This window comes from Alligator mississippiensis, chromosome 4 (genome assembly GCF_030867095.1).
Source record: "Alligator mississippiensis isolate rAllMis1 chromosome 4, rAllMis1, whole genome shotgun sequence".
Classification (NCBI taxonomy): Eukaryota; Metazoa; Chordata; order Crocodylia; family Alligatoridae; genus Alligator; species Alligator mississippiensis.
The window spans coordinates 10,701,008-10,725,679 of record NC_081827.1 but is presented as its reverse complement, the minus strand read 5'-3'; the positions used below and the strand labels follow the sequence as shown (position 1 = coordinate 10,725,679).

The 24,672-nt window shown below is 39.0% G+C and overlaps 1 protein-coding gene across 1 annotated transcript in view; it reads right to left on the bottom strand.

Annotated features, from left to right (window-relative positions):
* TAF3 (TATA-box binding protein associated factor 3) overlaps positions 1-24,672 on the bottom strand; it is a 153,973-nt gene that overhangs the window by 53,809 nt on the left and 75,492 nt on the right. The gene's annotated exons all lie outside the window — the stretch shown is intronic.

Below are 24,672 nucleotides of genomic sequence, written 5' to 3'. Positions count from 1 at the left end.
CTGGGCAGGCACAGGCTTATGGACCTTTTGCTTTATAAAAATAATATCTAGCGTTGGATAGAGGAGACTACCTCCTTAGCTGGGGAAAAACAAAACTATGAGCATGTTACACCTGTATTAAAGCCTTCTCTTCCATAGAGTTTGCTATTTGGAATAGAACTTGCATCTTCCTCTCATCAATGTTTTTCTGAACTCAAGATAGATTGGCCTGGCTCTGCCACTAAACACCTCTGGGATCCTTGACAAGTCACATCCTGTATATCTCAGTCTCACTATTTGTCAAATGGGAACATGATTCTTTTCTTCCTTTTTAAAGTCCTTTGAGAACTATGGGTAAAATCTATCAGCTGTTATTATTATTATGACACTTAACTGTCTACCCCAAATAAACCATACAAAATGAAGTAGGAATTATTAACTAAAACTCTTGTTTTAGAATATTAGAACATTCCACAAGCTCTTTGCTCCATAAGCCAAAAAATTATCAAAGGAAACAGTGCCATAAAAAAAGGTAAGAAAAGGCAAGAATCAACTCCCCCCTAAGCCCCCTGGACGTTCCGGACCTAGGAGGACATAGTAGATAAAATATTAAAAGGGACTACAACTTCAACTTAAGTTCTTCTTCCAGATCTTGAATATTTGTTTTGATTATAGCACTTTGCAGGTTAAAAAGTGACAAGTGAACATTGGTTGTTGCCATGCTCTTTTATGAAAAGCCCAGTTACAGTGGTGTAAGTCTTAAGTAGCTTCACTGAAATGAGTGCAGCTAAAATCTGTGGAAGAGCAGATTTAGATTCTAAGTGTCAAAATACATTTAAAGTAAAATGAATAAAAAGGGGGAGAAAGAGAATGCTCAGAATTGATTTTTCTAACGAGGCATTTACAGGCACTCAACACATGATCTCCACTTAAAACATAAAATAGTCATTGTGCTGATTTGTTACAGTACGACTTGCTAAAGTATTTGATTCCACATTATCTGAAACTAGGTAGTTATCCGAAGTCTCATCTTCTTAATGGAATGGAATGTACAAAAGCAGAGCATTCAGTTTAACACACGGTATATTATCTATACAAATTGGTACTCATTCAACAGACAAACTTAAAAACCAAATTACGGTAGGCGACCAATTTGATACTCTCTTGCAGAAAACACTACTTACAAGCTGATAACTTATAGGGCTTTTAATTACTTTTTCTTTTGGATGTTGCAGACTATCAGGCCGTGCGTATATTTGTGCTAAACCCAAATTAGAAAGCACCTGTCTAAACAGTGCTCTTTCGAGCTAGTTGATAACGTGGTTGGGATGTCACAAACCATTTTACAAAAACACTTGCCCCATGCCCCCAGGTCTAAGCACTAAGCGTTGTAAAACAATTTGTTAGCACAGCAGCCAGGAAAGCCATATGAAAAACCTGCTAAAAATGTCAAAACACAGCTCCTGAGGTAGGAGTTTCAACCCTAGGGCCTCAGAACAAATGTTTTAGGAGGTGGTCTAGTACTCATGACACAGGCCTGGCAGCTAGTATTGCTCTATTTTATTCCCCAGTCTGCCACAAACACTTTTTGATTACTTTAAAGCTCTGCCTCAGTTTCTCCATCTCTAAAACTGAAAAACAACCTACTTATGTAATAGGGGCAGAGTGACACTAACATCTGGAAAACAGGCATTTGTATGCAGTCTTTGGATTAGACAGAATATCCCTACTTTAGAGACATTTTCACTATTTGAATGAATTCATTATTTTCAATTTCAGATTAATTTTGAAATAACATTTGCTTTTAAAAGAACTATTTTTCTGTAGGCCTGTGTTGTCAATGTACAGGTGGGATTTTCAAACCTACCTAAGTAATTTAAAAGCACAAGTTTCATTAACTTTCAATAGAAATGATTTTCTGAAATCATTTGGGTATGTTTGAGAACCCCACCCTAACTTCACTGATGTCTTAAATACAACTGCTGGAAGTTTCAACTGTGATAGCCTTATAAAGTGGTCAAATCCAACAATATTTCAATTGGTTTTACTCAAAATATAAGCCAGAATCTGGTTGCATAGTATGATATACCCTATTAACAACATGACACATGGTATAGTTTACAAAATGAAAAATTCAAGCCCCTGGTGCAGTGACAGACATTTAATAATAACAGGGTGTTTGTTCCTCAGAAGCTGCTCCTAACAAGTGGGGTTTCATGCTGAAAGAGCAGGCTCAGTAGGTATGTAGCTTTTCAACTGCACTCCTTATTGTATATTTTATATTAAGGACAGCAATTTAAGTTTTGAGGACAAGAACATTATTTTGAAACTGAAGTCCTCCCCAAACTCAAGGCCAAGCTAGAAAAGAACATATGCAATTATTAAAAGGTCTTCAATTATTACTCCAGCTGGAACGCATGCGGCAGCTATAATTTAGGATGCCTAAGTATTTTAATTACAACCCCTGTATTCAGAAGCTTGTAGCCTTCCTCTCTCATACTGACATATATCAGGTCAGAGCTGTCAGAGGGCATTTATTTTTTTTGGAGATATCCTTATTTGAGCAGGAGTGAGCTATGTAATACCCCAACACGTTTTGAAAACCTTTACAATTCTATTGCCAGGATGAGTAGAGCTAGAAAGATGCAATCTGGGCAAGCAATGTGACTAAGAAGTGCCTCAAGGACCTTGTGGGAGAAAACAGGGTATGGGTTGGCTGAATTTGCATGTTACAGTACATGTGAATATCTATAAAGAAGTGAAAGTGGTATCTTGGTGACAGCCAAAGGAAGGCCAGGATAGGGAGATACCAACCACAGGATACTGCCTTGTACTGAACATACATGTGGCTAACATAGCTGTGTACAGAAGCGCATACAAAGTTTGGTAGTTAGACAAGATAGCATCTCATAGGTCCATGCCTCATTCATTGTCCAGTACAAGCAAACAATGAATGAAGCAGGACTCTACTGAAGCAGCCATTCAGGACACATAAGCTCATGTGGCTAAACTTTCCATCTGGACAAAGTTTCCCGTAACACCAAGACCTGCCCGGCACACAAAGCTCTCAGTGATGAAATGTACACATTGAGTAACGTACAGGGGGTATAGCCGGATTATGGAATATCTTTTTCTTTTCCATCTGGATAAAGTTTGCCACAAAACTGAAACCTTCGGCCCAGTACATAAAGCTTTCAGTGATGCAAGGCACACAGGACAGAGCATTCTGTGGGCACGGAGCCAGATTATGGAATATCTTTTTCCTTTCAAGTAACCTACGAAATTCCATCAATGCATTAAGAAAATCTTATGGATGCATGACTATACACTAGAGAGATAGGAAATGCCAGAGTGAAGGTGGTATATGCTTTCCCCTAGTGGGTGTGTGTGTTACAGTATAGTACACGATTTCACAGTGTCATGCACAATACGGTTTTTGTCTGCAACTTGGTTAAATGTGCAGTGAATTAAGAAAGGGAGCTCGTGCCTAATTTACTGTGCATTTTGTATCTAGATATTTCACAGAGTCCGTTTGGCTTATATAGTGTAAGTACAGGATCTTACAAGTCAGTCCATGTTAAAAGAAAAACGTCTGGTATACCACTATGTTATAATCTCCTGCCCATTTCAAATCCATCCTAAACAACTTCTACTGCAACACCTACAAAACTATCTAAGTACATGACTAATAATGCCATGAGTAGTTTAGATATCAAGCCAAAATAAAGCATTACAGTATCAAGATGCAGCAAATCACTACCTTGACCACTTTATGTTGTGCCTTAATCCACCTTCCTGTTTTCAGGGGACTAATAAAACCAAGTATTATTAATATGCTTTTCTTGAAACATAAATGTGATCATGTAATTAAATATAATCATAATGCAAAGGAACATTTTAAGATTACACATCCAACCTTACCTCTGGCATTTCCTGACTTTTGGATTCCTATCAAGTGTTATTGCCCAGTCTCTTAACATATTTTAATGTTGCAATTAAATAGTTGCTTTGAATGCATACAGAAGCATCTAGATGCCCAAACTAATATTGGCTAAGAAGCACCGTGAGATAATCCCTGCCTAGAAGAGTTTACAAGCCAAGTCATCAAGACATACATAGAGGGTAGGAGAAAGGACATGTTATTCTCATGATACAGACAGAGAATTGAGTCAGAATTAAGTGACTTGCCTAAGGTTATGAAGGAAACCCGACTCAGATCTTCTAAATCCCAATCTGCTACTTTACACACCAAACCACTCTTCATGTTTCATATAAAGCACAAATTGACAAAGTAATTACTCCTATTAATTAATGCTATTAATACTGAATCATTAATAGATCTGTTAAAAATTCAGGGCTAAGGTCAGTCAAAATAAACTGTCTTTAGAACTGCAGACAGTAATTATTACCGCAAAGGAAAGAGGCTAGCACTAAGATACCATCCTTCTTTCGCTTTCACTAAGATACTATCTTTATACTCCACTCCCCCATCCACTGCCATACCATATTGCCTACTTCTAGTTTGCTGGTAGTAAGCCTAACTCTTATGATTCTGCATGTCAATTGAGTGACTGTCAAAAGGATTCAACAAAGTTGTATGGGTACTTCTGTGATGTGCTGAGAACTGTGTCCCTACACAACATCTAAAAAAATTATACACAGTGCACAAAATTATGCTTGTATTGAATCTATTCTACTTCTAAGTGGCTGGAAACCAAATTCCAGTAGACACAACTCTTCCTACTGCAGAGAAATGCAAATTCTTTGTCCTTAACCTGTTTTACTGAAGGATCTCTAAGTGTTTTACCCTCTTGCATTAGTTAAGCTTCAATAACACTACGTGCTAGATATTACACTCATTTTACAGATAAGCAAATTGAGGTAAACAGATTAAATGACTTGCTAAGGTTACCTAGCGGATTAGCTGCAGATCTGCCAACACACCTCAGCAAGTCTTGGCAAACCTCCTTCTCCAATCACACGGCCACACCAATAGACACAGGAAATACCCCCCAAAACCTTACACAATATTCATATAGCATTCACATTCACCACAAAGTAAACAGACACAGACTTCATTTTGTGGTTGCATGGGCTTGAGTTGGCAAGGGTCAAAGGGATGACCATCTACCTCCAAGTTAAACATTGAACATTCAACCAAATGGACTACTCTTGGACCACTGGGGAAGAACTGACTTTCTGAAATCTGATGTTGATAAATCATCCACTCTGGACAAGGTATTTCTCACTAGGTCAAGGGGTCTAATGGAGAGCCAGCTGCCATGGTTAAAACCAGCATCTTCCACACTGCCGAAGCTGCTAGGGCAATGATTCTCAACCTTTTTTAGACTTGGGGCACTGTTCAGCAGATTCAAGACACCCTTCAGTAAACTTGAGGCACTACTTGGAAAATGTCAGCTCTTCATTTTCACTCTTTTTTTTGATTATGGAAAAATAATGGAGAAATTCTTCTGTTGCAAAGAACTCAGAAAAACCACAATGAGGCAGAATGTTTTTAACATTATGGATTCCTATTGAAAAACTCTAGGTTTGTCTTGCAAATCATGCTTGCACACATAATAGTGCCAACATTGTATGCCACAGACCCCAGGTTGAGAACCACTGTGCTAGAGTTACTGCTCATCACTTAATAATATTTTGGATTATTCCTGTGTCATTCTAAAGATGGAGTTTGGAAAGGAAAACCCCCGCCTAAAACAATGCCTAATGATTTTCCCTTCTTGTCTCCACCTACAGGATGGGAAGGTCAGTGCTCTCAGTTTGGACTAACATGCTACTAAGAATACATGTTAATTGAATTGAAGCCCAACTTTCCTTCAGTGCTATATGGGATGCATATTCACTGATCAGATGGATTTCTCCCTTGCATGTTTATTCAGGGAAGTTTCACTGTGTATACACAGGATCTGGATAGGTTCATGTGTCACATCTTAATTGATGGACCAAGTTTTTCCTTAAGGTGGTTTTTATGTACCTTTTAACTTTTTATTTAAAAGCATGAAAAACAATTAAGGGGTCAATTCCTCAAATAGACGCCATGTTAGACAAGAGCACTTGGCTATTTAAAGGGGTCACCATGGTGATGGCAACTTGCATTTCCAGCATTAAAAAATGAAAGGAGGTGGTGCATGTGGGGGAGACGGTTGAGAAAGTTGCAGGCAGTTTTCATATCAAGCTTCTAAATGACCTGCATACTTGACTTCTGAGTTTGTTATTGTTTGATAGGCAGAAAATCAGACTCAACAAGCAAAGCTCATAGGGATTCAAGGCACTGAAGAAAAACACGTGAAATGCATGCCCAGCTGCACCACAGTAACTCTTTTCAAAATACCGGCCGCGTCTACGTGAGATGCTACTGCGCAGTGGTTACTGCACATTTATTTAGTACCTGTATAAGAAAATATGAAATAAATGTGCAGTAATGTGAGTAACTGAGCAGTAGCACCGGTGAATGCCGTTTTTGTGACGCTATTGTGCAATCGCCTAATACTACTGTGCTGTAGCGTCGTGTCAGAGTTTTAGCCATGCAACGCCACTGCACAATCAGCATCTTGTGTAGATGTGGCCATTGCTATACAGAAGAAGAAAAGGCTGTAGTGGTCTAGAAACCAAGGAGCACGTGAAGCCTATGCTTTGCTTCCCCTCGTTTGCAAACCATATATACCAAAAACGGGGAACCACCATCCTATCTAAAAGTTATTTAAAGAGGGCTATCGCAAAGATCGCATGACTTGCCTACCCTAATAAGGCCGACTGCCCCCGCCCTCCCCCCGCCTCCCAATGGTTTTATCTTGTTTCTCTCCTCCTGTTCCCTGCAGCCTGGCGCCAGGCTCCAAACAGTGAACAAAACACGCGTCCTAACAGTTGATATTTTCAGACACGTCCCCATTGATGGCACACAGCTATGAATGCCTTCTCCTTTTAGTGTATGGAATGAAGAGTGGTCGGGTGGCATTATTATGTTTTTTGGTTTTTTTTTAACCAAGTTACATCCTCAAGTCTGTCATCAGCTATAGAAGCAGCCTTTATACAGCAGTTGTACTGTCCCACTTCCTGGCTTCTGTCAAGCCTAACAAAAACCAAGTACTGAACACATTTTATGCCTTGGAGTATCAAATGTTCTTCTCTATCAGTCGAAATGGAACTCTGTTCATTTTCATTATTGCTTCATATGAAAATGTTAGCTCTATTCATATTCCATATTCAAGATGTTTAACCTGGGTTCACTGTATGAAAAGTCAATCATGTGTGCATAAATTCAATATATTTTCACCATTTATTCCAACACAATGAATATCTTACAGACAGCAATGTTTGTATACCAATTCAAAAATATTATCTTTTTCTTTTGCCTAATTTATTTCATGTGTATTTGAGGTGAAGTCAGGTAGATATGAGTTAAATAAGTTTTATCATCATTCATAGTCTATTATGTTTAGCACAAGAAAGAAATCCAGGCATAAGAGAAGGGGAGGGGAGGAACCATCCTTAAAGTCGTGCCATCAAGAAGGGGTAGGGGGAGGGAATACTTTGCTGATAAACAGGAAATATTTTATTGCTAAAGTTAACATTCTTAAGTAAGAAAACAAACACTTCAAACCAAATTTGTGGGTTTTAAAACAAACTGTGGAAAACACTAAGGAAACTAAAATAGTAACCATCTTTCAAGCTGGTAAAACTGGGCAATTGTCAACATAAGGCATTCAATGAGCCATGACAAAGAAAGTATGTATCAGCCAATTTTAACACCCAGTAAAAAAAATACCTGCCATGGAAAAGTAAGTGCACTGAGAAACTGCAGGTAAATTACTGTGTAGTGACACAAACCCACAACTTTATTATTTACCTCCCAATACCTTTGATACTCCAACTAGGGTCCTGTTGCCCTATGAAGTCTACAGACCTTAAGACAGACAGTCCCTTGCTTCAGAGATCTCTCAATCCAACAGACGGATAAAAAGAGAACTAGGGGTTGGTGGACAAGTCACAGTAAAGATGATAAATGATACAAGCCTGGAGTCTAAGGGAAAGAAAAAAAAAAAGCAAAGAAATTCATAGTTTTTTTTCTGATGTTCTAAGCATGCATAACTGGCCTTTTATTTCTGTTCACAGTAATGTGATTTCTCTCCAGGGCAGGTACTAGAGTTGGTAATGAAATATAAATTATTAATAGTTCAAGGAGAGAGTGCGTCAGTCTTCAACTGAAATGTCTTTTGTTTTTGTGGGTTTGTTTAATGAATTAAATGGAGATCTAAATGGAGTTACCACTCATCAGATCCTGCGTTGGGACGTAAACACTGGAGACTAGAAAGTCTTTAATGGATTATTTTAAAGTTGTTTTGTGGACCAGACAAATAGTTTGGATAACTGGATTTTCTAAGTTCATTTTTTAAAATGTACTTGGTTACATACATGGCTAGGAACATGAATTAAATGCATGCAGTGGAATTATCCAGGTCTTAACAGGAACACAGTTTTGGTATACATATTCATATAGAAAATGTATTGATAGAAAATACATCACAAAATTGTTACAATAGAGCTTGTAAAGGCTTTTCACATATAAACATATTTTTTGTGAGAACAAAATTAAGATTTTACAGTCCCTGTAATACAACCCAGAGCATGTGTTACTGTGTAATAAACACACGCCTTAGTGATTGATGTCTGTCTGACTTCAGGACCTCCTGGCTAACAGTGTATGGACTATAGGCATGTTATTGTACTGTAACAAATACTGTGCACACGGGGGTGATGTGAGGATCAATTAATGTTTGAAAAGTGCTCTGAGGCTGAAATGTGCTAAGTAAGTGCTAAGTATTATGCCCTGTTTAATCATGTCATTTCAATAGCTGCTCATGTGTATTGAATCTGTGATAAACAGTTAGGAAACTTGCCTTAAAAAAAAAAAAAAAAGGAACATATACTGAACAGGCTAAACAATAGTTTAAAAAAACAGTACTGAGTAGAGGCTAACCCCAAAACACCAAAAATACTTATGCAATATAAATTAACTGCTTGATAAATTTTAGCTGTTAAATCCCATTTGTGCTTTATAGAATATTCCCATAACAGCATCCCAAATCGTTGCTATTTATTCTTAAATAGCTAAAAAGACTAACAAATATTTGAAACGTAGTCCTAAATTGGTGCCTTGAAGCTTTCGTTTCAGGTAGGAGCCATCAGTGTAGTGTCTATATTTTCGAAACATGGTGTTGTAAAGTAAGGCTCAACATGCTTTAATTTAGACGCTTATACCAAGGCCGAGACGACTTCAAGTAAAGCAGCATGAATATCATATGGTCAAATTGTTTACCTTTGGTGGGGGAGATAAGAGTTTATAGTGGACCTAAACCAAGCAAAAAAACCCTCTACTTCAAAGTAAAGCTAATTATGTATTTTACTAATTACATTTTTTAAAGATACACAAGGTATTACCAACGAACCCTACAGAACTGAAAACAAAGCTACGTCTAAGGCTGCTCCGGCCTGGAAAAGAGCTCCTGAGAATTATCCAGGGATTCCAACTTCCCTCAAACACAGCGCCACTAATATTCTCCAGATTTGTTGGCCTGGCTTCGAACCATCTCAAGAAAATGTTTACATTAAAGTTGGGTTCAGCTAGAAGGTCAGCTAACTTTAAGGCTTTAGAAATCAGCAGCAGTCTGGTCTCCCCAAAAGGGTGGGGGATGGGGATTTTTTTTGAAAAAAAAAAAAAGACAAAAATCATTAAGTCTCTACATCAATGAAAACAAACGTATTTCACTGTTTCAGTTACTACAGGGGAAGGGAGACGGAGGGAGAGGGGGGGCGGTTTTTTGGGGGTTTTTTAGTTAATGCCTTCACTAAAAGTAGCAGCTTCACATCCCAAAAGTTTCAACTCTGCTTCAAAGCCCCTTTTAGGTTCAGCCGCAACATCCCACGTTTTAAAACCATAATGAAAAGAATAGGTGCTGTCTCACACAATTAGCTGCGATTTTTATCAGGTTTCTGACTTTGAAACTGCATACATATAACAAGCAAACAAGATAAGGAATTTATATTGTACATATTCAGACTTTATTCTTTAAAAATTGCTTTGGTGAGCACCAAGTAGATGGCAGATTATTTTCCATTTCATTATGTACCACACAAGAATCAATACAATCTGGTTTTATTTGGGTCAGACTCCTCCGACTACATCTTATTTACATCTTGCAACTGATAAATGATAGCAATAAAAGTGTGGTATTCCACAGGAAGAAAGTGAGATTACAGTTCATCTAATTGTTTAAACTAACTAAAGTCATCTGGAAAAGAAACCATATTTTCCATTCTGAATGAAATATTTTAAGGGATTACTCTTATATAACAGTGTTGCAAAGACATGACAATAGTAAATTCAGCAAAGAAGGGCACAACAAACAAAATCAAGCTGTTTCTTTCGGATAACTGTATTATACCCAAATATTCAGCCAGAGACAAATACAATAGATAATTTGAAAGTTTACATTTATTGTTAAAAAGGGGGTGGCGGGACACCTTATTTAAAGCAGCACACTATTGCTCTGTTCTTTTGAAATAATTTAAAATAGCCTCATGTCTTTGCAGTCTGTTGTGGGTCCAAAGGGGAGAAGAATTCACATTTACACTTTTAAATAAAGCCAAAATGTACACTGCTGCAGAGGATCAAGTAAATGCAACTGTTAGCTAACATCAAATACAATATCTGAAATATTCCTTTTTAATAAAATACATTAACAACTAAGGGATAGCTTATGAATACAGCCCAGGATGTAAAAATTGTTATGACAATGAATAACCTTAATGCTGGCCAACTGATTTTTAAAGCTGATACATTTTTTACATTACTGTAAAAGATGGTTAATACCAACATCACAGGAGAAAGTGGCATCTTCATCATTCTGATTCTTGTAAAATTCGTTATTTTTAATTCAGGGATGTATTTGGTAGCTGTGTTTGTTTCATTTATTTTTAATTTACACTCTTAATAGACGTGGTTGTATTTTATCAGAGGGGAAAATTGTGCCTGGTTGTACCTATATATATAACTGTAAACTCCATGCTTAAATCAGGAATAAACTACAGAAAGGTAAAAATAGAATTGTGTAACAAAATAGTTTGAAGTAGTTAATCTCTCAGTTTCCACTAAATGAATGGCATAAGGGACTTCTAATGTTGGAGACATGCAAATTTGAACTTGAAAAGCACCATTTTGAAAGGTCTAAATCTTTTAAGAAACCCGTTTTCCTGCTAAGTGAATGCACTGCACTGAAATGATTTCCAAAGCTTTCACTCATTTTGACACAAAGGATACAGGAGACTGTTTAGACTCCTAATAAGACAGGAGCCTTTAAAGCCATGCAATACTATTAAACTGTGGATGGCGGCAGTCAAGAAAACAATTCCTTTGAGAGGAAAATAACCAGCATGTGCCCTCATGTAGGAATCACATACCAGAGGAAAAGAACTTTTTTTTGGTTGTGCACGAAGTGACTGTAAGATGCTTATTGTGCATTAAAGAGTTGAGTTTATCTCATGCTGCCGTGATCCATTTGTAACTAGAAGATGGGTATTTATTTCAGCAGCCCAAACTGACTGCCACCTGCCGTTTAATGCCCACATTTAAAAAAGAAAAAAAAAAAATCTTTACTTGGCATCTGAAAGTGTCTGAATCACTTGGTATTTGCTGGCACGCGATACCGCAGCCACACATTAATATCTGCTCCTCTGAAAATTCTACAGGAAGATTTTTTAAATTTTCAAGTTGTATTAGAAATGCTTTAATTTGATTCAAAATCATTTTTTTCCCCCATGTTAACAGGAAAAACAAGACTCCTTTTAAAAGTACCCCTTGTAGACGTATATCAACTTGCAGGAAGCTAAAATTCTACAATCTATACCATGCCCTTAATAAGCATGGAAGAATACAGCACGATAATTAACACATCACTACATTTTCCCATTTCAACAAATTTACTGCTGGAAACAATTCCATGTAACCCAATGTAATTGCATTAAAAATTATGTAACTTATTTTATTAAAGCAGAATTGACTGCTCTCCCAAGAATATAGATCCAACAATGACCCTCTGTGTTAACTTTAAAAGGTGTTCAAAAACCAATGAACATACAATGAAGGCTCTAAACCAGAAACTAATTAGCTCACATACAAAATATTAAATCTGTTTCACAAATTATGTAAATCATAGAAAAATGAGGTTTAATACCAATGGCAAACTTTATAGTGCCAAAATGGAATGAGCTGTATGTATACCTGCCTTCAAATTAGCTAAAGCAATTATACTGTAAAATCATTAGCTCAAGATATAGTTTAAAGTCTATATTTAATGACTTAATGCTACATGTATTTTCTAACCACAGAAAAAGCATTACATACATTTACATTTCCCTCTAAATTTAGAGGAGGTTATGCTGCATTAAACCAAGCAAATAATATAACATGGTCAAAAAAAGGGGGGGGGGGGGGCGACCAAAAATGTTTACTGCACAAAATATGCCCGTAACCAAACTATTATTTTCCATGAGAGCTTCATTTCCCTATAAAAACAAGAAGTTATTACACTTTTTGTGTGTTTGCTCTAACAGCCAAAGTCAAGAATTTGTTTAAATAAACCACTCTGCTGCACAAGGGAACAGAATACAATTTCACGTGATCCAGGCGATACTTAAAAATACACATTATCTGGCCCAGTGGCTCTGGTGGCCCAAAACCCTACTCCTTCAAACCCAGGGTAGGAGGGAGTGACTGGGACCGAGTGGACAAGCACCTTTGTTCTGCGAGGACTGATACCGATTCCAGCACCACAGGGGATGGCTTGGTTGGTCTAAGTTTCAGGTCTGCGATACGGAGACAGCTCGGTATGACTAGGTCAGCCCTGGTGGGAGTTGAACCTGCTCTCTGTCCTTCTTAAATACACCTACTAAGCTTCATAGAGAGTTACTGTAAGGATGGGGGGCCGGCTTTAGGATAAGACATTAAAAAAAATGAGGTCTTAGCTGTTCTGCCTGGATATTACAGGTCCAACTGAAATGTTAATCAGGCAGTTAAGGGGTTTTATGCTGCAGTCCTAAGGAAAGTTAAAGAAAGTACCGTGCAGCAGGTACCTGTTGCCTTTCCACCCAGAAGTGACTGCGCTGTTCAACTGAGTGGTATCACGCATGTATAATCTGTAAAGTAATTTGCACTTCTTTCAGGAGCAAAAGCAAAAGAAATTGCATGTGTGTTTTATCCATGAAAGAGAACAGACATAAGGACAGGGAATTAAAGGTTTTCCTAGCATGAATTTTAGTGACTATACTGAGTGGTGAAATTAGGAATCAAAATGCATGTGACACATATTTAACAATATTTTTAAAAAATATATCACTTAATTAAAAATGACTTTTTAAAAAATTCTTTAACTTGGAAAGCCAAATTCCCATTTAAAAGCTTCTGATACAGATGGCAATTTTAATGTATATATTTTTAAACAAGTTGACTGCAGGAGTTTTTCTACACATCATCAGGATTTTGCAGCTGATATTTCTTCACAAAGCACAGGAGCAGGAAAACACTGTTATGCTGCATCCCCACTGGAAAGGTCCCTTAACTATTGATAAAAATAATCTGACTTCTAGCATAGAAAGGGGATGGGGGAAGGGAAAGAGCACACTTAAGTAAAGCACAGGGAAAGGAGCAAACCTTTATCTGGAAGATTGATTTAAACAGAAATATAAATAAATGTAATATTTTAAGTTGTTCAGGTGCTTCGAATATTAGGAAAAGTCCTGGAAGGGAAGGATCAGCAAGCAGGGTTAAGTGGCCGAAGGTATATGAAATACACAATCTATTATTGGGATATACCATGACATGGAATATATGGACATGGATATGCACCACATTTACTACCTATTGTCCTAAATAGTATAGTTTAGATGTTAATCTCTCAAATTGATTACTACAGTGACAACAGTCATACCCGGAGAAGAATTTAGGGTAGAAGACAGAGTGGAAACAGTTCAGACCTAAATGTAAAAAGCTGGAGGACTTTCAGAGCCAGATCTGGGCTGACCTTTGGGAATATCCAAGACTGACAACCCAGACTCCTGAGAAAGGGCTGTGCTGGAAGGATCAACAACTGAAAGGTCTAATACATTTATTTGCTGGGGATCGAGGGGGGAGAATTCCCCTAGTATAATTTTTCAGCAGAATTATAGACAGTAGGGGGTCTCAAAACACTTTTACAGCAACAGTTCTGTCAGATGGAGATTGTCTTCTGGACCACCTACGATCTCATTTCTGACTGTACAGACATCTCCCTTCCTCTAAACAATCAAGTGCCACTCTTGTGGCAATTACAGCAAAAGATAACATGTAAACGTTTCATTCGGTTTTTTGCTATTTTAAGTGCATGTTACAGTAGAAGGCAAAATAGCTACCTGTGCATAGACCATAGCGGAGGACAACTGATGTACACACAGCACATGATAAAAACAAAATACCAGGCAAGCCATTTTGCCCGGCACTTTAAAACACAGGGAGTAAGTTATTTGGAGGTACACAGCATATTTAACTTGACAGAATCATTCAAAATTAGATCTTAGTCATCAAAACAGGTACAACAAAGCCAATTCTCTGACAATATTTTATCTGGGTCTTTTCTGACTTATTGCTTGAATCTGCACGTGCCAAATGCCACAGTACTTGCTAACTGCTTAATCTGTTTCCTTTGAAACTCATCATCAAATACTTATTTCTATAGCGTTAACGGCAGGGTCTTTGTAATGTGTTTTCTTTTTAAAATGTAAATCCAGTGTCCTGGGAAGGCAATGATTTTTTTTTTAAACTATGAAGTCTGATTCAATTTTTTGTTTTGAAACAAGTAGTGTTGAGTATAACACAAAAGCAAAAGATACCACTGATTTGAAAAATTCCTCTAAAAGCCAGATTTTTTTTTTTTTTTTTAACTGAAATCTCAGGCACTTTATGAAATACTTTCCAAAAGAATAAACAAACATTTTCTCTCTATATCCCTTGTTTAAGCTGCCTAATATTTTCTTCATTTTTATCTTTGAGAAATTCCTATTTGTGAGTCCCCCCCCCCCAAGCTAACAGCCTAGAAAAGATCCTAAAACTAGCAGCCAACAAAATATCATTTAACTTGGATTTCAGTTTCAATTACTATCTGCAAAACACTCTCTGAGGCTAAAATGCATCTTGATCGATTATATCCAAGCTGGTTTTAGTTGAAAAAGTTTGGTTTCTGTCTATACTAATGGAGCCACTGATTAAATAAGGAGGAATGCAATGCAACAGTGGCCAAACTTAAACTATGGAAGAGAACTGTTTTGTTTTAATTTCTAAATGAAGAAAATCTGAAAGGAAACAAACAAAAAAATGGAGGAAATCTATCCTCGAATAAAGATCAGTTTACTAGCAGGACTGCTAATTTTACTTTGCTACGCCAAAGGCCTGGGGAAAGTGAAGTTCCACTGAAACACCAGTAATGCTTGAGCTACTGAAACAAAAACAATATTAATTTCTGGTTGCTATCTGTCTTTAATTTTTCTAATTCTAGGCTGCAGCACATGTCGGCACACACCAGACATTTTTGCAATAGACAAAGAAAGATAATGTAAGCCAGAGCAGGAACCAAGTTCCAGAGTGTTTGTCAATTTGTGTCACAAAACTGATGAGAACATTACTAAATAAGGAACCTTAAAAATGTTTCAGTGAGCCAGGGCTGCGACAGCAATAAAATGCAAGTGCAAAAAAAAAAAAAAAAAAAAAAAAAAAAAAAAAAAAAAAAAAAAAAACCACAAAGAGGCAAACAGAGCATGCTCTCACTGGTCATGCATATATTTTTTCTAGTTATACGGAGAAAAGGAGGTGTGATGGGAGTGGGGGAAACCGAAACGCGGCTCTTTAAAACAGCTTCTTCCTGTCCTAAAACTTTATAGAAGGCAATGCTGCCCTGTGCCACTGGCGACAGAGCACAACGTCTTAATGTCAGCATAGTCGGGAACTTTTGAGGCTAACATTGCTGGATCCAGAGTCTGGCATGCACCTCTACACACTGGTTCATTCAACACGAGGTTGGGACCCTTGTTGCCCACAGACCTTATCCAAGAAATGAAGGCGGAAACACAATCCCATGCCTACATATCAACACACGTTCACGGTTCAGCTTATTTTCCTCCCTTCTACATGTACTTTATCATGCACAATATGCAGACAGGCTCAGGGAACTTACATGTTTAAGGAGTCATGCTACTGCAAGTTTAAAGACAAAACCTGGTAGGAACCTAATGCAAAGGTCCAGATAATACAAGTCACTTTTAAGACGTGATTATTTTGACAGGATCTTTTTAAAATTCACATTTATCTTCCAAGTGAAGAAGTTCTGGCAAACTGGAATCAACAAGATATATTGAAGGTATACAAGTAACAGAGTACTTGTGTGTTCTTAAAATAAACATTTCTTCTCCTTGCATGGAAACGTCATCTTTTTCGATTTACATCTTTAAAAACAAAAGCCTCTGGAAAAGTATACAGAAAAACCTGAAGAACCCTATACACGTTTGCACAACTCAAGTAAGATATACAAAGGAAATGAACCTGCAATGCTATTGCTGTAATGCAAACACTCACTGTCTACTATCCCAATTTAACTGAGTACGGTTTTCTTTAGTCCCAGACTTTTCTTTTAAAGATAGTAACATTAAACAGAAAACATTACGATATCTAGAAAATAAAATTATTTAATACCCAAAGCCATAAACTGATGATTTGTAGTAGCATATTAGCATAAACCAATGTTGGAAGACTGGGGAGAAGAAAGGTGTGTGCATGCGTGCACAAGCACACATACTATCTAATAACAGATATTGTATGCGTGTTTACAGGTGTGTGTTTAAACATGAGCCTGAAACAAATTCCTTAGATGAAAAAAACGTCTTGAACTTTGTGGCATCTGGAATCTAGACCTACATTTAAGGGCCAGAGCCCATCTCCATAGTCAATCTAAAAGATATAACTAGCTAAACAACAGAGTCAAGCAGTAACAGTGTCAAGAAATAGCTTTCTGAGCTACAATTATCTATGCCTCATATATAAATATACGTATATTAAAAGAGACTATACACACACACACACGTATTTATATATGTAGATATATAGATACAGATAACGATATAAATATATAACAATAAAAAGGAGACTATTGCCATCCATTGTACTCTATATGGGCAACATCTGCTTGATTTATCCTAACATGCTCCTTATCAATGCCAGAACTATGCTTATAGTAGTCAAAAGACCTGCATGTGCAGAGAAACCAGAATATAAGAATCTGGATCCACCCTGTCATTACAGCACAAAATTTTCCTTGGACGAATTTTATGTGCTACTTAGCCAAGTTAAAATAGCTACAAAAACAAGGTTAATTTCCTGTCTTTTGTGTGTTTAAATTTTCAACCACAACATTATATTAATATTGATTTTTGCATTGGATTTCCTAGGGTCTAAGACAGGGACCAAACTGCAAATGATCACCCAATTTAAACATACACAGTTTATTTGAACATGCAATGTGAGATTCAAATAAAGGCACTGAATGGGTCTGAATGTTCTCACATGTATACGAGATCACACACTGAAATAAACACAGCTGGATTTCATTTCAATGTGTTGAGCTTTCTAGACAGACACGCCATCATGCCTGTGGGCAAGGATGTGGAGTTTTACACCTTGGTACATGTTTGGCAAAGAGGGAAGCATGTGCAGTACGCGGAGTGGTAAATGCATCTTTTAGACTTCTTGACAATTTTCTTGAAGTCTGAAATTGGCAATTTTCATAGGCAGGAAAGACCAATTTTATCAGGCTTTCCAAGAGGGAGTCGCTTTGGAATTGAATACCCTCCCAGCAGTATATTTTTGTTTTAAGGAAAATTAAAAGCTCCTAAAATCTTAAAGTCAGAGGGTTTCCTCCACTGCTCTTATGATGTGTGCTTAGACACAATGGATTGAGAAGAGGGCTGCTGTGGCAACACTAATTCCTTCACATTAATAAAATAATCTGATTGCAAAAGTTCTTGGGTTTAACTTGTCATATCTGATATCATGACAGGAAAATAAACTTATATCAGCATAGCTTTTCTGTTGTCCAGATACCATGAAAAGCTCCAAAGCACAAGGATGACATCATTGCAATGTTGTGACATGTCTGTCCACGTATTTTTACTATGCTCATCAGTATAGTAATTGGACAATAACTAAATACACTCTTCACCAAAACTGCTTTGCCATCTACCCTTATAGGTATGACTTCCCTGGTTTTGGTTGAATCTGCTCTCACAGATAGCTGTCAAAATTAAACCTACATGAATACTTACTCAATTTAAGATACCCTGACTCAACATAATCTAATTATCTAAGAGGCATCGCGGTTTAAAAGATTAGGTAGGCGGCTAGGAGCCATGGAATCTCGACTTCCAATGCTAGCTCTGTTACTGATTTGCTCTGCAGCTCTTTTTGTTTCACCACCTGAAAATTGGCCATGGTACTTCGCTAGCAGAGAGGTCTCTTTAGACCATGAATATTTGTCAAGCAGTCCGAAGACATCAAGCACTATACAAGTGAAGTGACAACTCTCTGCATTACTCCAAGTCAATTTTGACACGGCAGGGAACGCTGGGGAGTTCGGAAAGACAAGTGTGTTGTAGGGCAAACTTCAAATGTTGCACGGTGCTAGTGATCAGAGGCCTATGCTATTTGAAATAGTTTAAATATTAAGAGGAATTTTGTTACTGTTCACCAAAAAAGATACATAATATGGTTATTCTGGCCATGTCATGAAAATCAAGGTTTAATTTAATTTCTAAGATTGGTCAGTCAGTCTCCATTAAAATTATTTCATTAGAAAACCAGACAATGAGCTAAACGCTTTATTTCCCCACCCCCAAAAAGTGTCTGCTTTTAATGAAAACTCTTGACTTTTCAGGTAAAAGCAGAACACCTGAAAAAGCAATGCATTTTGATTTCAAACAACCACCTCTATTATCCCATGGAGATTATTGCCTGGGTGCCTCCAGGTCCCAGCATTCTTTGGGAGCTGGGCTCCCAAGTAAAACTATATGCCCTATTTTTCACCATGGCAGCTTGGAGAAAGCTTTGGGGGTGGGGGGGGGGGAAGTGGAGGGGGAACCATGGTATACTTGAAGCATGTGGCCCAACCCAGAGAAAAGAAACCCTACTGCACCCAAATTTCTTCTTCAAGGTGCTACAGGAGAATTTCCAAATGGAGCTTTTGGTTTTTAGTGAAAAAAAAACTTGATTTTTTGGCTATAAATTTCATATTTCCCACAGATAACATTTTCTGGCCAACTCTACCCTCCTTACGTTTCTCACTTGGCGTAAGAACGCAGATACGGACAGCAGAGAACGCCTGTTCTCACTCTGAGCAGCAATGGGATAATTGCTTCTTCAAAAGTTTACCTTCTTCTGACACTGAGTTGCTCCTCTTCCCCACATAAGAAAATAGGGAGATGGTACAGAGACAAAAAGATTAAAGGAAATCTCATGCAAGGCTGGACATTTAGGATTACCTTTCCTTGCAGACAACTAGAAAGGTTATTGTCAATTGCAGTTTTGCGGAAAGCGTGAAATCCGGGATTGTCTGTGAAATCCTTAAAATCAACTACAAAAAAAATTAATTTTTTAATTAAATAAAAAGTCCTCGCTGCTGGGAGGGGAAGGTGCTGGCTGGCAGGGTGGCATGAAGAGCAGTGGACAAGATGGCGGCTGCCCCTGCTGAGGCCTCTCCGCCAATCAGCACTGAGGGGCGAAACGACAGGAAGAACAGCCAGCAATAAAGATGGCAGCCACCCCTTGTCCCTCATCCTCCCGGGGCCTCTGCTGATCAGTGCAGAGATAATTTTGCAGGCATTTTGAGGCAGCCCCACCCCTCAGCACTAATTGGCAGAGGACCCAGCAGGGGGAGAAGAGACAAGGGGGCAGCTGCCATCCTGATAGCTGGTTGCCCTTCATGCCGCTCCACCCCTCATCCCTCCTCCTCCCCCCCGGGGCGCCTCTGCCAATCAGTGCCAAAGATCAGGGCTGCACTAAGGGCAGCCAGTAGGGCTGTGAGAAGCTTCGGGTACTGACTCAATTCAGCAGAGATTCGGCTCAATTCGGCAGCTGAATCTCTTAATCTGAACCTAATCAAGAGACCCTTTAATCTCTCCGAATCGAATTGGAACCTTCTGAATCGATTTGAAGAGATTCGACAATTCGGACATAGACACAGCTTTATATGTTTCTTCTACATACCTCAAAGTATCAGGCAGCTTGTGAACACTGAGATGGTGCGGCAGATCTAGCGTCCCACGGGAACGCGCGGGGGGGGGGGTGTCTCCAGTGCGCTCAGTGCTGTACCCCAAAGTGGAGCAGAAGCACTTCTGGTCCACTGCAGAGCACATGGGGGAGCCCCCTACTCGGTGCCTGGTGCCTCCTGGGTCGGGGGGGGGGGGCACGCAGGGTCTCCCCGGGGCTGATCACTGAGCTGGGGGGGTCCACCGCCAAGCACACGGGGGGCCCCTGTACTCCTGTGGGACGCTCCATTCGCCCCACCACGCCTGGTACCTCAAGGTATGTAGAAAAAACATTTAAAGCTGTGTCTGTATCTCTGAATCAGAATCAAATCTTCAGATCTGGCTGAATTGAATCGAGCCAGTGATCCGAATCAACGAATCAAATCAGTGTCCTCCGAACTGGGCCAAATGCGAACTGAATACAGCCCGCTTCGCACACCCCTAGCAGCCAGTTATCAAGATGGCTGTTGCCCCCTCGTCCCTTCTCCCCTTGCTGGGTCTTCTCTGCCAATCAGTGCCGAGGGGTGGGGCTGCCACAAGATGCCTACAAAATTGGCTCTGTGTGCCATGAGCGGGCAGCAAAAAACCCGTAGTCTCACTGCCATCTAGGTAGGTCGTAGGCCCCTAATTATTTTATGTATAGATTTTAGAACTAGTCAGAACATGGTTCTCTTTCTAAAAAAAGTAAACTTTTCTTCAAAAAACGGAGGTATTTACTATGTACAAAAAGAAATCAAGGTTTTCTTCAGAAAGCAGATTCCTATGAAAAAAACATTTATTTAACTGAAAAATCTAGTTTTCCAATAAAAAAAAGTTTCCATGGAATTTTTTCCACCAACCCTAATACTATATAGCCATGCACCTCTGTTCACTATTTGATCACCCTACTTTGCGTTTGTATGATCATCACTAACACAAGGGGGCTCAGATTTCAGTTGGGGCCTCCAGGCATTACTATAATATAAATATTAATGAAGGCCAAGAAAAAAAACAACTCAGGACTCTTTACTCCTTGGTACTCTCTGGAACGGTCATTTGAGTTTTCTTACCTTTCAAAAAACTCACATGTAATATACAATTTTAAATCAAAGTGACAAGTTGTTTGGTATACCAGTTTGTACGAGTCAGAAACTTATGTCCTTAAGTAACGTCAACTTACATTTCATGGGGTGTTTAAAATTGTATAAAGAAATAACTTCTCTTTCACAATCTCCAACCAAAAATATTTAATATATACCTTCACACCATGCAAAATAAGCCCAGAAACATAATTTATCTGCTAATGCACCCGTATCACAGAAACTGAACTCTTTGCAGCAAAGTTTATCGGTCTTGAAATACTAAGTATTTTATTTTCATTGTCTTGCTGAAAAAAAAAAAAAATAAATCACCAGATTCAAAATCTGGTGCTAACAAAGCATAGTTAGCACAAGACTATACTTTCCTGTGTATGTTCCTCCATGTGGGAGGGAGCTGAACTGTCACATAGGCAGCATTTCAGTGGAAGCCTCCATGCCCCACCGATAATAGAGACTTGCTAAGAAAAACAGCTCCAATTCAAGAGTGTCCTGGCTGCTATACTGCCTGCTCTTCTCCTCTCCCAGCCTTTTTTTTTCTGGCTGCCTGAATCTATTTGGCTGTTTCCACTGTGTCTAGGCAATTCAAGGAATATGCAGGCACAGACCAGAAAATAATCCTGTTAGAAGCAGCATTAACTTCTACCTGGATGTTCAGGCTTGTAAGAAAGCTGTATACCACAGAGAGGGCCTCCTCCCTGGACCAACCTTTCCTGACCTTCAGAACAAAATGAGCACCTTCGCAGTGTGGTGATGTTATGAAAGGGTTATGGGGACCTGAGGAAGGTGCAGTTTGCTGTTGTGTGCTCTGCTCTTTCCATCTTCTTCTGCATTTTCACTTTTGTACCCCTGCGTCTGAGTGCAGGGGAGCAGAAGAACCCAAACCCAAGGGTAGGTCACCACTTCAAAGAACATCCATAAAACAAACCATTAGCAAACACAACTCTAATATATTTCAAGCTGAGAAAATAATTAGTTTGTGCTACAACTGTTACAAAGAATTGAGAGAATAACAAGGCAAATATAGCTCCACACACAATGGAGTTCAAATAAGCTTCACTATTGATGGGCCTTAATTTTGCATCATTTCAATGGCAGGCAAGGCAAAAGTTGCATGGTTGTTAGGAATACCTATACCTGAATACATCCTTACACTGTTAGGTGGTTCTCAAATGAGTTTCAGTCATTTATTAGAGTAAAAACCTTAGTCTTATTATTATAGGATCCTTTAAATATCTGACAATAGCAAGTAGAAGCAAAATAAGTAGGCCTGGAAAGTCGTAAGTTATTGATATATCCTGATAAGCTTAGCTAGTAAGCACTTTTGCAACAGGTTTCATGTCTACCGCCCGACATCCCCTTAGCATTTCAACCATAAGCATAATGGAGTTGGAGCTCCATTTTAACACAAGTAGCAAAGTGAGGCCTGAACCTGTCTGTGGCCTTTAGGTATTACAGCATTGTCATCATTTTGCAGAAATGAAGCAAAATAACTGTAAAGATTTCAACTGTCTTAGAGTTTATTGTTCACTGCTTGAGAGGCCAAAGGCTTTTAAAATAACACGATATAGGAAAAGCAATGCAACACTTTGATTTGGATGAAGACAGCTGGCTCTCTCTGGCTACTGTTTATCACGGCTGATCTCATTCAGAAAAAGAGAAAATCATCTATTCCTGACAGTTTTTGTTAATTAACAGAAGTGCAAAAAAAGGTCTTTCAGGAAGCCCCCAAAAGCACGGCTTGTGTGTCCATGGGTCCCCAACTGAGCAAACACATTTCTGAGAAGCCTTCAGCTAACCTTTTGAGGGAATTTCTGTTCAAGGAAAACAGTTTAACCAACACTTTTGGCTGTCCTGCTAGTGAGTCAATTCTCTCTATTCCTTTCGAGACCCTTTAGCACAGGGGCGGGCAATTATTTCGGGCAGAGGGCCGCTTACTGAGTTTTGACAAGCCATTGAGGGCCTCATGACAGGCAGCCAGGGGCAGATAAATATTAATTTTCTAAATTTGTATAGGGGCTCTACGGGCCGGATAGAATGGCCTGGCAAGGCGCATCTGGTCCATGGGCTGCATTTTGCCCACCCCTGCTTTAGCAGTTAAGGATCAGAGATTTGTCAGTAGCTTAATTTTAAAATGTGAGATGGGTTCAAATTTGAACACTTAGGCTAAGTACAGACTGGCTAAGTACAGACAGTCAAAAAACCGGAGGCTGAATCGATTTAGCCTTCACAGGTTAGTTTAAGCTGTGTAGACTGAACTGATAAGCAGATATTCACTTTTGATTCCAGAAATACAGCCACATGCCTGCAGGAACCCAAGTCACAGGGTGCTAGAACATGCTTCTCTGTCCTGCTGGAGCAGACAGCTTGAATCTGAAGGGGATCTGGGATAGAAGTTCAATAAACTGATTTAACCTAAATCAGTTTAGTCTGCTACTACATCCATCCAGGTTGATTTTAAACCAGTTTCAGCCATTTTGAAAGCGGTTTATAAGCAATGAACTTCTGTCGTGTTACAGATTTGAACCAGTTTCCAATCAATTATACTGGTTTATGTGTAATTTCTGTCCCTCGCCTTAAACTGAGGAGAGCTCAGATCTGGTTCCATACTTGGTAGCTCAGACCCTACCTATGTAAGAGGAAAGACAGTTGGGTTACAAAAGTCAGCTTTGCGGACTGCTTTCTATCTAAGCTTGAAAGAGTGCAGAAGAGAGCCACACACATGATCAGAGGTGAGGAAAACAGACCTTATGATGAGAGGCTGAGAGGCATGGGACTCTTCAGCCTGGAAAAGCACAGGCTCAGGGGTGATTTGGTGGCCACCAATAAGTTTATAAGGGGTGCTCACCAGGATCTGAGAGAAGGTCTGTTCACCGGAGCGCCCCAAGGGATGACACGGTCAAACAGTCACAAACTCCTCCATGACCGTTTCAGGCTGGACATAAGGAAGAACTTCTTTACAGTCCAAGCCCCCAAGGTCTGGAATAGCCTGCCGCCGGAGGTGGTTCAAGCATGCACTTTGAATGCCTTCAAGAGACACCTGGATGCTTATCTTGCTGGGATCCTATTATCCCTACTGACTTCCTGCCCCTGGGGCAGGGGGCTGGACTCGATCTTCTGAGGTCCCTTCCAGCCCTAATGTCTGTGAAACGTAAGCAAGGCTAGCAGGTTTATGATTGCAGTGCACCTTCAAGAGTGAAACTAGAGATGGTATTATTAAAGA